Source organism: Dasypus novemcinctus, chromosome 15, assembly GCF_030445035.2.
Source record: "Dasypus novemcinctus isolate mDasNov1 chromosome 15, mDasNov1.1.hap2, whole genome shotgun sequence".
NCBI classification, from domain to species: Eukaryota; Metazoa; Chordata; class Mammalia; order Cingulata; family Dasypodidae; genus Dasypus; species Dasypus novemcinctus.
In genome coordinates this window covers 94,561,248-94,578,452 of record NC_080687.1, presented here as the reverse complement: position 1 = coordinate 94,578,452, position 17,205 = coordinate 94,561,248, and the positions used below count along the sequence as shown (strand labels likewise).

The window sequence follows — 17,205 nt, the reverse complement described above, 5'->3', positions numbered from 1 at the left end:
AGATATCTAACTATTATGATATTTTCATAAGAATTGTCTTGTATGACTGTGGGGATGGGCAAGCCCAAATTCTGTAGGGCAGGCTGAAAGCTGGGAACACCAATGAAGGTTTTCAATGAATTTCCTAGGAAAGCTGGCTGACTAAAGTGCAGATGGAAATTCTCTCTTCTGACTAATGAAATCACAATTTCTCCTTTGGATGAGACATCTCTCACTGTTGAAGGCAATCTCCTCAGTTGATTGTAGATGTAATCAGCCATAGATTCAATCAACATACTGATGATTTGAGTCCACAAAATGTCCTCATGGTAACAATCAGGTCAGTGTTTGCTTGGACAAATAGCTAGGTACACATGAACTTAACCATCACAATCAACCCTTGTCGACTTGGCAGCCATACACATCACCTTAAATCAAACTTAATTTCTAAATAAAAAATCATAGGCATATTTTCACCTAACAGTACTCAATTGCCCTTCATACAACTGGACATGTGTGAACTCTCCCCAGGATAGGATGCAAATCCATGGGAAATATTCACTCTTAAATCTTATATTCTATAATTTAAATATTATGACATGAACATAATATACCATATGTCATATGATAAGGAGATAAGACAGGGAAGAAGACAAAGATGTTTGTTTTATGTATATATGCAAACATCCTCATAACAAAATGAGGAAGAAATATTCATAACTATTACAGTCCTCATTTCTGTAACTGGTCATGTGCTTACAACTGGTATTTATAATTAACTTTTTCCACTACCCATTCCATATTCCTTTTACCCTCTGCAAGCACCTCAGATGCACATGGTTCTCTGCCTGGTAGGATGACCCAAACCTTCATTCCTGAAGTTTCTGGGCCATTGTTAGTCTTGCCTGGATTGGGTTGTTGTAGTTTTCCATTGACTTTAATCATAGGGCATGGTATATATGAAGAGATGCCCTAGGGGATCTCCTGTATTCCAGGCAAACCCTTCTTTACCTCCACTGTCCAGTTGCAGTCCTATTTCCCCCTGATAGTTGGGATCAATCACCAAAGCCAGTACAGTAATTTCCTTCTTTGCCTAATGATTCAGAGGTATAAAGAGCTCAAAGTGGCCAGGTAATGGTCTTAATTTCCAGTTCAGTGGAATCAGTGTTTTGTCTCCTGTGGAAGCACTCTTCTTACTGAAATTAAGACCTGTACACCAGTAGAGTTTAAGATTACAGGGACCAGAAGCAAAAATATTCCTTGTGAATCACTAGGGTTAATAGTGAGTGATACCACTGATGTATCCATTGTCCTTGATTCCTGGAGTTGTGAATCCTGGCTAGGGGAGAAATAGCACCATAGAGTGGACACTAATTTAGAGCACACAGCCGCCTGGAGAACATTGCCCCAGCCCTGCAAGGTATTGTCAGCTGGTTGACACTGTAATAGGGTTTCCAAAGGCCCTTCCATTGTTCTATTGACTCACCTGCTTCAGGATGATGGGGAACATGGTAAGACTAGTGAATTCCATGAGCATGTACCCATTTCCACACATCATTTGCTGTGAAGTGGGTTCCTCAATCAGAAGCAATGCTGTGTGGAATATCATGATTGTGAACAAAGTATTCTATAAGTCCATGAATGTTAATTTTGGCAAAAAGCTTTGTAAATAAGGAAGGCAAACGCCAACCCATATCTAGAGTATGTATCTATTCCAGTTAGAACAAAATGCTGCCCTTCCCTAATGGAAGTGGTCTAATGTAATCAGGCTGCCATCAGGTAGCAGGGTGATTAACTGGGGGAATGGTGGCTATAGCCAGGTCAGCCTTGGTTAGTGGAAGTAAATGTTGCTGAGCCCATGCATAACCTCCATCCCTCCACCTAGGAATGGCTGGGGAAACAGGCCAACTAGTATCCACAGAATGGGTCATCTTATCCACCTGGTTATCAAAATCTTTCTCTGCTGAAGTTACCTGCTTTGAGCATTCAGGTGGGACACAAATATCTTCATGTTTTTGCCCAAACAGAAAGGTCTATCCACATAAAACTTCCCCAGATCTCTCTGTTACCAATTTTCCAATTATGTTCTTCCAATTCCCCGACCATCCAGGCAAACCCTTGGCAATTGCCTTAGTGTGCCAAAGGGGAGCCAATGCAAAGTTGACTTTTAAAATGGGGATTTATTTAGGGTAAAAGCTTACAGTTCCAAGGCCATGAAAAGTTTACCTCAAGGCACCATATGAGGTGTTTTTTTAATCCAAGTCAGCTATCGCATGTTGAAGTAAAATGTCAGGTTATCTCTGCCTGGTCTCTCCTTCCTCTTCAGGCTTCCTTTCTGTGGCTCAGCTTGCTTCACTTCCTTCCCAGTTTCAGCTGCAATCTGACATAGGGCTTGTCCCTGCGGGTTTCCTATATCAATCTCACCTGTTCTGCTATCTTCCTAATTTCAGCTGTGAGCTATCAGGCAAATGGCTCATCTTTCACCAGGGCTACAGCTGTTTGAGCCTTCCTTCTATCACATGGCAGGAGCAAAAATGACAGAGCTCTCTTCTTGTATCTGCCTCAGTCTTTCTCTGTGTGTCCATTTGTATCAGACCTAGCAAGGAGGCAGAGATCCAACCTAAGTTATGCCTTACTAATATAGCCCAATCAAAAGCCCTAAATTGATCTTATAAAGTTATCTAATCAAATGCCCCTTGGCTGAATTTAATGCAACCAGAGGACTAGAATAGTTTACAAACAAAATCTTTCTCTTTTTGGAATTCATAAAATCATCTCAAACTACCACAGCAACAGTCCATGAATCAGTACACACACACACTTCTAGCCATTTCTCCTTCCAAGCAAAATGAACAACCAGGTGCATGCTTGAATTTCCACCCACTGCAAAGATTTACTCTCACCACTGTCCTTCAGGGACATCACAGAAATGGACATCACTCTCGAGTGGTACCTACATATTATACAAAATCATCTGTAAACCAGGTCCAGGTTTTCTCTTCCTCAGTCAATTGATTGAAAGGAAATCCCCAAGGGGTGATAGCTCTTAGCTGAGAAAGAGAAGGTATTGTGGTAGGGGTGGGGACCATGGGCATTTTGACGACTTATGTAACTTATACTTTTGCCGTCAGGACCTGCTATCTCATGTATACCACTTCCATTTTATGATGGAGTGCTGTGGAGCATGCCCAACTTTATGGCTTAGTAGAATGGACAACACCAACTCATGACAGGTCTCATGGTAACCTGGTGGCCCATGGTTAAGCATTCAATCACTACTAAGGCCCAGCAGAAGGTCAGAAGATGTTTCTCATAAGGACAAGAGGATGGTAAGGCTTTGCTCCAAAATCCTATGGGTCTGCATTATGATTCTCATATAGGGGACTCCAAAGGCTCCACAGAGCGTATCTACCAGCTACTGACATTCCCAGTACCACCACATCTGCTGGATCATATGGCCCAAGTTGCAGAACTGGTTGCATAGGAGCTTGGACCTGTCATAGAGCCTTCTCTAGTTCCTACTCCCCACTCAAAACTAGCAGGTTTTTTGGTCACTCAGTAAATGGGCCAGAGTAGCACACCCAAATGAGGACTATATTGTCTCCAAAATCCAAAGAGGCCAACTAGGCATTGTGCCTCTTTTATGATCATAGGGAGGAGCCAGATGCGGCAGTTTATCCTTCACCTCAGAAGAGCTATCTCAACATGCCACACATCACTGGACACCTAGACATATCGCAGAGGTGTTGGATTTATCTCTCATCCTCTGACATTCAAAAGTCTTACCATTAAGTCTAGAATAGTTGCTACTTCTTGCTCATGAGGTCCAATCAACATGATATACTCAATGTAATGGACCAGTGTGATGTTATGTAGGAGGGAAGGATGATCAAAGTCCCTGAGGACAAGATTATGATGTAGGGCTAGAGAGCTGACATATCCCTGAGGTAGGACAGTGCAAGTATATTTCTGGCCTTACCAGCTGAAAGTAAACTGTATCTGATGGTCCTTACTAACAGCAATTGAGAAAAAGCATTTGCCAGATCAATAGGTACATCCCAGGTACCAGACATGTGTTAATATACTCAAGCAATGATACCATATCTGGAACAGAAGCTACAATTGGAGTCACCTACTGTTTAAATTTATGATAATCCACTGTCATCCTCCAAGATCTATCTGATTTCTGCATAAGCCAAATAGGATAGTTGAAAGGAGATGTAATAGGAATCACCTACACTGTGTCCTTCAGATATTGGTGGCACTAACATCTGCAAGCTCTCCAGGAATCCAGTACTGCTTCTGACTTACTATTTTGCTAGGTAGGGGTAGTTCTATAGCTTCCACTTAGACATTCCTGACAAAATATTCCTCACTCCACAAGTCAGCAAACCAATGTGGGGATTCTACCAGTGGCTGAGTATGTCTATTCCAATTAGACATTGAACGTGGGGGAAAAAGTCACAAAATGGATCCTGGGACCCACTGAACCTACTGTAAGACAACCTGAGCTTAAATTACATTGATCACCTCAATGCTATAAGCCCTTATTTGACTGTAGACCACCGTGACATTTGGGTCTCCAGGAATTAAAATCACATCTGAGCCATTGTCTAATAATCCCTGAAATGTATGATCATTTCCTTTTCCCCAATACACGGTTATCCAGGTAAAAGACTGTAGCTCTATTTGGGGAAGGCTGGGAGAAAGATTAACAGTGTACTTGAACTTGACACCTAGCCTTGTATTATAGGATGCCTAAGAGTTACCTCCTGAGAGCCTCCATGTTGTTCAAATGTGGCCTCCCTCTAAGCCAAACTAAGCATATAAATGCAATATTTCTATGCATTTGTATGTCCCAGCATGGGACAGGACTTCAAGGGATGAGCTTCCCTAGCACCAACTTGCAATGCAACTGGAAAAGAACTTGGCCAAAAGGGGGAAAAGGTAAAGACAAATGAGTTTATATGGCTGAGACTTCAAAGTAAGTTAGGAGATCATTGTAGAGGTCACACTTATGCATGTCCCAGTAGGATCTCATTGGCAGGCAAAGTAGATACTACACCAAAAGGTAGGACTCCTAAGGACTCTGGAGACATTCGGACACTACAGTCAGGACAGATAGCTCAGGAGTTTGGCACCCTGCCAGTAAGCATTACTTTGGAATTTATGCTCAACAACGTGACAGAGTTGGACTCAGTTGTAGTTTCCCTACACATGGCTCTTCTCTCCTTCTATTTGAACCTATAATTAGTACTAGAGTTGGTAGGTGTATGTCCAAGAGACTTAAATCTTTGGGTTGTCCATGTTTCAGTTGGTCCTGGAATCACAACTGAGTTGTAACACCTACTCTCCAGTTCATTGGACTCACCCAGGACAACTAACAATGAGGAGATGATGGACAAACACCATACCAAGGAACTGAGAGAGTCTACAACTTCAAGTAAGACAGTCTCATCCATCAGCCACTTAGGATTAAAGCCCCTCTTAGTTAGAGGTAGAGTGGGCATCACCATCCCAGAATCCTCAGGACTGGGGAATGAACTATGGATTAAAGCAGACTTACTGGTATTCTACTACAGGCATACTGTGATTCTACCAATGGAAGAAATTATATCACTGATGTGGAGGCTGTGGCCCCTGGAGGTTCTGAGGCAGGGAGAGGGAAAAACAGGTGTAATACAGGAACATTTTCAGCACTTGGGAATCATCATGAATGACATTGTAGTGACAGATAAGGTCATTACACATCTTGCCATAACCTACAGAATTGTGTGGTAGAGAGTGTAAACTACAATGTAAACTATAATCCATGTTTAGTGGCAATGCTCCAAAATGTATTCATCAATTGCAATGAATGTATCACATTAATGAAAGGTGTTGTTAATGTGGGAAAATGTGGGAGGTGTAGGGAGCGGGTCATATGGAGTCCCCTATATTTTTTATGTAACATTTATGTAATCTAAGTATCTTTAAAATACATATATCCTATATATGCCCATTCCCACACATATTTCTTTTAGCCCTGTTTACATAAATTGGAAAACTCATGTAGTTCTTTAGGAGGATAGTATACCTTCTAATGGGTCATACTTTGTACCTCAATTTTGCAGCCTGTTGGGACTTCAGTCTAGTTATGGGTCTGGAAGAAAGGAGGGGTGGTGGCAGTGGGGATAAGAGAAGAAATAGAAGTGTCTTGCAAGCCAATTACTTCAGGGCATTCCATGGCAGTTTCATCTGGTAAAAAGAATTAATCTCTTCAAAGAGGAGAATATGGGATGTTTCCTCAGAGGAGGTGATTACAGGTTTACCAGGTACATTCTGGTTAACCTTTTCAGATGGAGGATGGATGGCTATTTCCTCAGGGCATGCTGGAGGTTGGATGGCTGTATCCTCAGGGAAGACCACTACAGGTTTATATGGCAAAGACTCAGCAGATTCTAGGTTTCAATGTCCCCACCTCAATCATTATCAACCCATAAGCCCCACTACAATTTTTAGAATCTCATTCCTTGCTTTGACAGCAGACACTGGGCAAGGTTGGGAATTTAGTTTACATTGTAATTCAGTCACTTGTTCAATGAGACTTCAAGTCTTGTCTTCAGAAATCTCAAGTCTGTGGCTACACAAAATAAGATTTTCCTTCAGAGTACACATAGAAACTTTCTCATACTTCATGTGGTACTTGAGTTGCAAATTTGAAGCCTCAAGCTTATTCCTTTCTTTTATAACTGCACACGGCATATTTAAGAACAGCAGCCAACATCGTTATACCACAAAACTCCACAAAACTCTAAGGTGTGTCAAAAACACTCTCACCCAGAGCCTTGCCTCTTATAAACATTTGAGTAGGGTTATCCAGTAGTGATATTTTGCATATCTCTATTGCTAACTCACACCACGGACCAAGAGCGCATCTTGATTATTGGAAATAGTCATTAGTGCTTCTGAAGCTAATCAGAGTAGAGAATCAATTTCAAAAACACCAGAAGCAATTCAGATATCTTATCCTTAAGATTCTATTTCTTAATAACTGCTCCTGGTACCAAAGATCTATTGGCCATGGTTTTTTGTTGTTGTTTTTTTAACCCTTTTTTTAAATTAAAGTTAATAGATCATGTAGAAAGTTACATTTTAAAAAAACATGAGGAGCTCTACCAGGGGCAGGGTTGAGAGCCAGGCCAGGGATGCCAGCTGGGTTAGGAGCGGAGCCAGCCAGGATGGACTAGGATGTGCTGACCACCCTGAAGATCCTCATCATCGGCGAGAGTGGGGTGGGCAAGTCCAGCCTGCCCTTGAGGTTCACAGATGATACATTTGATCCAGAACTTGCAGCAACTATAGGCGTTGACTTTAAAGTGAAAACAATTTCAGTGGATGGAAATAAGGCTAAACTTGCCATATGGGATACCGCTGGTCAAGAATGGTTCAGAACATTCACTCCCTGTTATTACAGAGGTGCACAGGGTGTTATGTTAGTTTATGATGTTACAAGAAGAGATACCTTTGTTAAACTGGACAATTGGTTAAATGAATTGGAAACATACTGCACAAGAAATGACATAGTAAACATACTAGTTGGAAATAAAATGATAAGGAAAATCACGAAGTTGATAGAAATAAAGGCCTGAATTTTTTAAAAAATTTTATTCATTTTGTAAAAATATTACATTCAAAAAATATGAGGTCCCATTCAACCCCACCACCCCCACCCCACCACTCCTCCCCCCATCAGCAACACTCACTCCCATCATCATGACACATCCATTGCATTTGGTAAGTACATCTCTGGGCATCTCTGCACCTCATGGTCAATGGTCCACATCATAGCCCATACTCTCCCACGTTCCATCCAGTGGGCCCTGGGAGGATTTACAATGTCTGGTGATTGTCCCTGAAGCACCATCCAGGGCAACTCCAAGTCCCAAAAACCAAAGGCCTGAAATTTGCATGAAAGCATTCCATGTTATTCATAGAGGCAAGAGCAAAGACCTGTGATGGTGTCCAATGTGCCTTCGAGGAACTTGCTGAAAAGATCATTCAGACCCCTGGACTGTGGGAAAGTGAGAACCAGAATAAAGGAGTAAAACTGTCACACAGGGAAGAAGGCCAAGGGGAGGTGCCTGTGGTGGTTATTGTTCTGTGTTATAAACTCTGGGAAATTTCTTCTCTTGCATATTTGATCAGATAGTGACATCTTTCTGTATATAAACTCTTAACTGCTACTTTAGGGACCTTGCAGTTCGCACATATTTGTTTTGTATCATGGCAGTAAATATTTGTAAGAAATCCCACTCACCAGCTTTCCCAGGTAAAATGTTATGTAAGCATGCCCAATTTGCGGTCAACAGTTTTTTACATAACATAAAACAGGTGTTCCTTTATGAGTACATTTGATTTGATGAATTACATTTATCATGTAATTTTTAAAAATCTATCCATCTAGTATATGTTGATACAAGGTCTGCTTTTGGTCTCCTTTTTGCTTGTATCCTGTCAGTTACAGAATTACTTGGTATGTAGAACTCTTAGAAACACTGGGAGGTGTACAGGTACCATCAAACTGGTGAATTCTGTCAGGAAAGCATGATTCCACAGCTTTTCTAGGATGTGCACTGTCGGGTTCTTTTTCAGTACTAAGCAAAATTCTCATTACAGTATGCAGCCCAGGCCACTTATAATTAAATCTTTATTCTTTTGATAATGCTTCTAACTAGCATTGGTACATTAAAGCAGCCTGGTCTAACTTTTTAGTTTACCTCAGTGAGTAAACCTGGAGTTTTTATTTCTGTCATATGTAGCTTGGGCGAGTGGCCTCTTGGATCAGCCTGGTTAGGCGGTGTTTGGCAGAATAGAAATAAGATTTCCCCCCATTTTGGTTTTAGAAGGACATGAATAGTGTGTTTATCATAACGCATGTAATATTTACCACTTTTCAAACTGCCACCTTTTTCTTCATAAATGTTGGTAGTATTTGTCCAAGTACCTCAACTGTAACTTGTTTAATGTTTATGAAGACCTGTATCTTATGACTTTGTAAATGGCTAGTTATTCAAAAACCTGTTTCTGTGTTTTGAGGAGTGGGGGGAAACACTAAATGACATTTTTTAAAAAGATTTATTTATTTATTTATTTCTCTCCCCTCCCCCCATCCCCCATTGTCTGTTCTCTGTGTCTATTTGTTGTGTCTTCTTTGTCCACTTCTGTTGTTGTCAGCAGCATGGGAATCTGTGTTTCTTTTTGTTGCATCACCTCATTGTGTCAGCTCTCTGTGTGTGTGGCACCATTCCTGGGCAGGCTGCACTTTCTTTCACACTGGGCAGCTCACCTTATGGGGCGCACTCCTTGCGTGTGGGGCTCCCCTATGTGGGGGACACCCCTGCATGGCCGGGCACTCCTTGCACGCATCAGCACTGTACATGGGCCAGCTGCACACGGGCCAAGGAGGCCCAGGATTTGAACCGTGGACCTCCCATGTGATAGACAGATGCCCTAAACACTGGGCCAAGTCTGCCACCCTAAATGACATTTTGAGCAAGAAATATTGCTTCCAGATTCTGATATGTGTGGGAAAATACTGTTGGAATGAAAATCTTGATCATTTACTGTAATAAGTAACTAGTAATTTATCAGAACCAGTGGTACACTAATAAATCTTTTCCACAGTAAAAAACCAAACAAAAAACATGAGGTCCCCATATAACACACACCCTAACCCCCACCCCCATCATTTTTGTAAATTGTATTTTTTTGAAGATACATACACCACAAAAAAGTTTACATTATAAAATCATAAGAGGTTCCCATATACCCCCCACTTCCCCACCCCACTCCTCCTACACCAACAACCTCCCCCATCATTGTACCACACTCATCGCACTTGGCCAACACATTTTTTTAAAAAGATTTATTTATTTATTTAATTCCCCCCCTCCCCCGGTTGTCTGTTCTCTGTGTCTATTTGCTGCGTCTTGTTTTTTTGTCCGCTTCTGTTGTCGTCAGCAGCACGGGAAGTGTGGGCGGTGCCATTCCTGGGCAGGCTGCACTTTCTTTCGAGCTGGGCGACTCTCCTTACAGGGCGCACTCCTTGCACGTGGGGCTCCCCTATGCGGGGGATACCCCTGCGTGGCAGGGCACTCCTTGTGTGCATCAGCACTGCGCATGGGCCAGCTCCACATGGGTCAAGGAGGCCCGGGGTTTGAACCGTGGACCTCCCATGTGGTAGACAGATGCCCTAACCACTGGGCCAAGTCCATTTCCCTGGCCAACACATTTTGGAGCACTACTGTACCATATGATTAATAATTTACCCTGTAGTTCACTCTCTCCCCCAGGACATTCAGTGGGTTATGGAAGGATATATAACATCCAGCATCTGACTCTGCAATATCATTTAGGACAACTCCAAGTCCCCAAAATGCCCCCTCATCTCTTCTTCCCTCTCCCTGCCCTCAGCAACTACTGTGGTCACTTTCTCCACATCAATGATACAGTTTCTTCTATTACTAATCACAATAGTTTTATAGTAGAATATCAGTAAGTCCACTCTAATCCATATTTTATTCCTCCATTCTGTGGACCCTGGCATGGTGATGTCCACTCCACCTCTAGATCAAGAGGGGCTTAGATTCCACATGGCTGATGGATGCAACTCTCCTGCTTCCAGTTGTAGGCACTCTTGGTTCCCTGGTGTGGTGGTTAACCATCTTTACCTCCCCATTAGCTGACCTGGGTAAGTCCAACAAACTGGAGAGGAGGGGTTGCAACTCTGCTGAGGCTCAGGGCCCAGGTGGTACATGGGCAGTCCAGAGATTCAAGTCCCCTGCGCATACACATACCATGGTTTTTTAAGAGAAACTACTTACAGGAGATGTTGTAAATGCTACGAGCTTTTAAAAACTGTGGGGGTGCACAAGTCCAACTTCCATATGGCAAGTTGCAAGCTGGGAACTTCAATGAAGGCTTTCAGTGTATTCCCCAGGAGAAGCTGGATGACTGAGGCAGAGATGGAAATCTCCTGACTGCTGAAATCATCACTTCTTCTTATAAAGCCTTCAAGGGATTGGATGAGAAGCCTCTCGTTGTTGACAGTAATATCCTCATTTCATTGTAGATTTAATTAGCCATAGATGAATTAATTCCTTGGTGATTTATATCTATGAAATGTGTTTGCAGTAACAAGCCAGTGCTTGCTTGACCAAACAACTAGGCACCATTACCTGGACAAGTTGACACATAAATGCATCCATCACAGAGGTATTAGGAAAATCATATGTGCATGTCATTGAAGTTAAGGTGGTACAAACCAAATATATTGTCAGGATGTTAAATTTGCACTGAATGGTAATCATAAGGAAAATACATGAAAAATATATATCCAGATAGAAATGAGAAGGCACTCAATATAGCACCCAAAAAATGAAATAAATATAACAGTAGGCATTGCTGGAAGCGAGGGACAAGATACACAAAGAGTAAAAAGCAAAATGAGAAAAGAAAGTCCTGCATTATCAGTGGTGTCATTAATGGAACTCATTTTACAAAGCCTACATCACCCTCAAACAAAAGGCAGATAAAGATACCACAAGAAAAAAAATTCACACCAATATACCTTATGAATATAGATACAAAAAACCATTAAACAATAGTAGCATCTATAGGCGAAAGAAAGAAGACACTTATCTGACAATCTATACAAAATTACTCAACCTTGATTAAAGACCTAAATACAAAAAGCTAGAACCATAAAACCCCTAGAAGAAAATGTAGGGAAACATCTTCAAGACATGGTGGTAGGTGGTAGTTTCTTAAACCTTACACCCAAGGATGAGCAATGAAAGTAAACATAGATGAATGGGACTTCCTAAAAATTAAACACGTTCATGCTTCTAAGGACATCATTAAGGAGGTGAAAAGGCAGCCTACTCAATGGGAGAAAATATTTGGAAATCACATATCCAAAAAGAGTTTGATTCATATGTTATATAAAGAAATCATACTACTTAATAATAAAAAAGACAAGCAACCCAGTCGAAAAATGGGCAAAAGATCTGAACAGACATTTTTATAAAGAGGAAATACAAATGACCAAAAAGCACATGATAAGATAACAAAATCAGTAACAATTAGGGAAATACAGATCAAAGTAGAATGAGATATCATGTAACACCTCATAGAATGGCCATTATTTTAAAAACAGAAAACTACACGTGCAGGCGAGAATGTGGAGAGAAAGGAACACTGCTCCACTGTTGGTGGGAATGTAAAAAGGAGCAGCCTCTGTGGAGGACAGTTTGGTAGTTTCTCAGGAAGCTAAGTATAGAATTGCCATATGATTCACAAATACACTAAGAATATATTCAGAAGAAATGGAAGCAGGGACATTAAAAGATATTTGCACACTGGTATTCATAGTGGCATTATCCACAATTGCTAAAAGATGGAAATAACTCAGATTTTCAGCAACTGATGACTAGATAAAGAAAATGTGGTGTATACACACACACACACACACAATGGAATACTTTGCCACTGTAAGAAGAAATGAAGTGAGGATGCATATGACAACATATATGAACCTTGAGGACATTATGTTCAGTGAAATAAGCCAGGCACAAAGGATTAGAGATAGAATGAGGGTTGAGAGGGTGGAGCTAATGTTAAATGTATGCTAGAATTATTAATAAGGTTGATTGTAAATGTGTGGAAATGGGTAGAGTTGATGGTAACACATAATAAGTACAATGATCACTGCTGATGTATAAGTTGATGGTGGCTGAAAGGAGTAGCATGCAGTTTGAGATAATTTTATGAATCAAAAAAAAAAAAGAAAGATTATGTTTCTGAACTAATCTATTCCTGTGGGTGTGATATCCTTTGATTGCATTAAATTCAGTTGAGGGTCTTTTAATTAGATTATCTGATCATTTCACTTTAGGGCTTTTGATTGGACTACATCAGTGAGACATGTCCAGCTTGGGTATCTGCCCTCTGGCTCGGTCTGATACAAATGGAGACAGAGAGACAGACACAGACACAAAAAAAGGAAACAAAAGGACAATTATTGTATGATCTCACTGATTTGAAAAAATTTGAGTAAGCATTCTTAGAACCAGAATCCAGAATATAGGTCACCAGGGGATGGTATATGGATAGGAGGTTAGGGCTTAAAATGTACAGGGTTCCTATTTGAAACGATGGAAATGTTTTGGTAACAGATGGGTGGTGATGCTATCACAACATTGTGAACCCAATTAACAGCACTGAAATATGTATCTGAGTATAATTAAAAGGGAAAATGTTAGATTCATTTTTTAAAACATCCATGGAACTACATTACACAAACAGTGAATCCTAAGTTAAACCATGGGCTTTCATTAACAGTACAATTACAAAAATGTGCTATCATCTATTGCAACAAATGTTCCACATCAATCGAGATGTTGGTGGTGGGGTGGTATATGAGAATGCTGTATTTTATGCATGGTTGTTCTGTAAACCCATCACTTCTCTAATAATGAAAAAAATTTCCAAAAATGCTGCTAAGGACCAATGGAAACCTATTCTAAAATGATAAATTAGTTGTGATTTTATTATCTTCTATCATATTTAGCAAAACTGTGTAGTGACTGTGCTGTTTAAAATTATTTTATTAATGCATGGTATTAATAACCAATATACCATTCACACTCACTAGAAGGCTAGTGTGGTGGTTTGCAACTGTATGTACCATAGAAAAACATGTTCTTAAAGTAAATCTGTTCCTGTGGGTGTGAAACCATTGTAAATAGAACCTTTTGATGGGGCTACTTCAGTTAAGGAGTGACGCACCTCAATCAGGATGGGTCTTAATCCTGCTACTGGAGTCCTTTATCATGAAAATGAAGGGGCAGGAGAGAAAGAGAAAACCACAAAGGGAGCAACCAGGAGCTGAAATCAATAAAACCAGAAGAGAAGGGAAGGCCCAGGGGACACCACCATGTACCTTGCCAAGTGACAGATGATTCCAGGATTACCAGTACCCAGTTCCAGGATTCTGGTCTTTAGGAAGAAAGCATTACTTAATAATACCTTGATTTGGATTTTTTTTGCCTCAAATCATGAACTAATAAATTCTCATCATTTAAGTCAAACCATTTCATGGTATTTGCTTCAGTAGTCTAGGAAACTAAAAGAGCTATTTAAAAAAAAAACACAGAAAATGACTAGTGATGGGAAGATTTGAAGAAATAAGAACATTCATTGTTTTCTGGTGGGAATGCAAAATGGTATAGTCACTGTGGAAGAGAGTTTGCTGTTCTTCAGAATGTTATGCATAGCATTAACATATGGCCCAGCAATCCCCCTTCTAGGTATATACCCAAAAGAATTGAAAGCCAGGACTCAGATATTTTCACACCAATATTCATTGTAGCATTATTCACAATTGTCAAAAGATGGAAGCAGCCCAAGTGTCAGAGAAAAAAAGAAATGTATGATCTCCAGTTCATTGGACTCACCCAGGACAACTAACAAGGAGGTGAGGATGAACAACCACTGTGCCAGGGAGTCAAGAGCATCTATAACTGTGGACAGGAGAAAACCATCCATCAGCCATATGGGATTAAGGCCCCCTCTCAATTAGAGGTGGAGCAGGGATCACCATCCCAGAATCCTCAGGATTGGGGAATAAAATATGGACTACAGTGGACTTACTGGTCTTCTACTATAGACTTATTGGGATTCCAGCAATGGAAGAAATTATATCATTGATGTGGAGACAGTGGCCACTGGGGGTGCTGAAGTCAGGGAAAGGAAAAAGAGGTGTAATATGGGGACATTTTCAGGACTTGGAGTTGTCCCGAATGACATTGCAAAGACGGATGCAGGACATTATATGTCCTGCCATAACCTACAGAATGGAGTGGGAGGGAGTGTAAACTACAGTGTAAACTATGATCTATGCTGTGTGGCAATGCTCCAAAATGTGTTCATCAATTGCAATGAATGTACCACACTAATGAAAGAAGTCGGTAATGTTGGGAAAAGTTGGAAATGTGGGGAGTGTGGCATATGGGAAACCTTTATAATTTTTTTATGTAACATTTTATATAATCTAAGTATTTTTTAAAAAATAAATAAAAAAATATATTAAAAAAAAAGAGGTCAGTGCATGAACTAAAGGAGGAATTATAAATTTTAAAAAGGAACCAAACAGAACTTTTGGGGATGAAAACTACAATGGAGATAGAAAATTAAGTGGAGGGGTTCAAGAGCAGATTTTAAAAAGCAGAAGAATCAGAAAACCATATGGTAGGATATCTGAAATTTTCAGTCTGAAAAGCAGAAAGAAAAAAGAATGAAAAAAGTGAGCAGCACCTAAGTTACCTGTGGGACAACATGGAGCATATCAACATACACATTATGGGAGTCCCTGAAAGAGAAGAGAATGAGGAAGAAAGAATATTTGAAGAAGTAATGACCAAAAACTTCCCAAGATTGATGAAAGGCAAGAGAATACACATCTAAGAAGCTAATGAACTTCAGTGAGGATAAACCGAAATATATCCACTTCTAGGCATATTGTAATCAAAATGTCAAATGCCAAATATAAAGAGACATTTCTGAAAAGACCGAGAGAAGGGACTAATCATATAAAGGGCTCATCAATAAGATTAAATGGGGAAATGGGTGTGGCTCAAGTGACAGGGCCTCTGCCTACCCTATAGGAGGACCTGAGTTCAATCTCTGGGGCCTCCTGGTGAAAAAGAAGAGAAAGTGTACCTGCACTGAGAGCCAGTGCCCATGTAGTGAGCCGAGTGCCCATGTGGCAAGCCAGTGCCCACATGGTGAGCCATGCGCCTGCATGCTGAGCAGAGTGCCCACGTGGTGAGTCAAGAGCCCACGCAAGTGCCCATGTGGTGATCCAAGTGCCCATGTAAGTTCCCGTGTGGTGAGCCACGGCCCGCAAGCCAAGGCCTGCCCGGCAAGCCGAGTGACCATGCAGCAAGCCAAGCGCCCTGCCTGCGTGGTGAACCAGTGCATGCACAAGTGAGTTATGCAGCAAGATGATGATGCAACAAAAGAAAGACAAAGGGGAGAGTCAAGGTGAAGTGCAGCAGAGACCAGGAACTGAAATGGTGCAATTGACAGGGAACCTCTCTCCACATCAGAGGTCTCCAAGATTGAGTCCTGGTGAATTCTAAAGAAGAAAGATGAAAAGACAAAAAGAGAAACAGATACAGAAGACCACACAGTGAATGGATAGACAGCAAAAACAGCAGGCAGGGGAGGGGGAGAGGAAAAATAAATGTACATATATAAAAAAAGATTAAATGACCATTTCTCATCAGAAATCATGGTGGTGAGAAGGCAAAGGGAGGACATATTTAAAGGGATGAAACAGAGATAATGCCAGTCAAGAATTCTATCAGCAAACCTTTCCTTCAAAAATGAGGGAGAGTTTAAGACATTCCCAGATAAGCAAAAGCTGAGAGAGTTAATCACCACAAGACTTTCCCTATAAGAAATGCTAAAGGGAGTTCTTCAGGTTCAAAGCAATGATGGCTTGGAGCTGTATGAAAAATAAATATGCCCAGGAAAAATAAATATCTCCAGGAAAGGTAAACACATGGGTAAATATACTAGTATTAGTTTATTCTCAATATACAACTCTAATTTTTAGTTCTTAAAAGATTTAGAATACAACTGCATAAAAATTGAGTATATTTCTGTTTTGGGCATGCAAAACATAAAGAGGAAATATATGATAAGAAAAACAAAAAGAGAGGGGAGGGGAAGTATTGTGTATAACTGAAGTTAAATTGGTATCACTTCAAACTAAGTTTTTATGGATTTAGAATGCTAAATATAAACCCATGGTAACCAAAAAGTAAGTATTTAAAATATATACAGGCATGCAAATGAGAAGGGGATCAATCTGTTTCACTATAAAAGATCAACTTTATGCAAAAAGCTACATTGAGGAAATGAGCATCAAAACTGTAGGTGAGGGAAGCAGATATGGCTCAAGCAATTGGGCTCCCATCTACCATATAGGAGGTCCAGGATTCAATACTCAGGGCCTCCTAGTGAAGGCAAGCTAGCCCACGTGGAGAGCTGGCCCACGGGGAGTGCTGGCCCATGTGGAGTGCTGGCCCATGTGAAGAACTGATGCAGCAAGATGATGCAACAAAAAGAGACACAGAGGAGAGATGATGGGGGATGAAGTAGACCAGGGAGCTGAGG

General features: G+C 40.7%; 1 long non-coding RNA gene and 1 pseudogene across 12 annotated transcripts in view; one reads left to right on the top strand and one right to left on the bottom strand.

Moving 5' to 3' along the window:
- The window catches only part of LOC131273456 (uncharacterized), a 407,742-nt gene that overhangs the window by 191,037 nt on the left and 199,500 nt on the right, over nt 1-17,205 (bottom strand). The window contains exon 11 of one of the 12 annotated variants that reach the window (XR_011645850.1): nt 2,182-2,575. The exons of 10 other annotated variants lie outside the window; for them this stretch is intronic. This is a non-coding gene — a long non-coding RNA (uncharacterized lncRNA). Of the gene's footprint in view, nt 1-2,181; nt 2,576-17,205 lie in introns of those variants that run through there. One more of the 12 variants, XR_011645851.1, reaches the window with a different exon arrangement.
- Nucleotides 7,200-8,222, top strand: LOC131273455 (ras-related protein Rab-18-like; annotated as a pseudogene).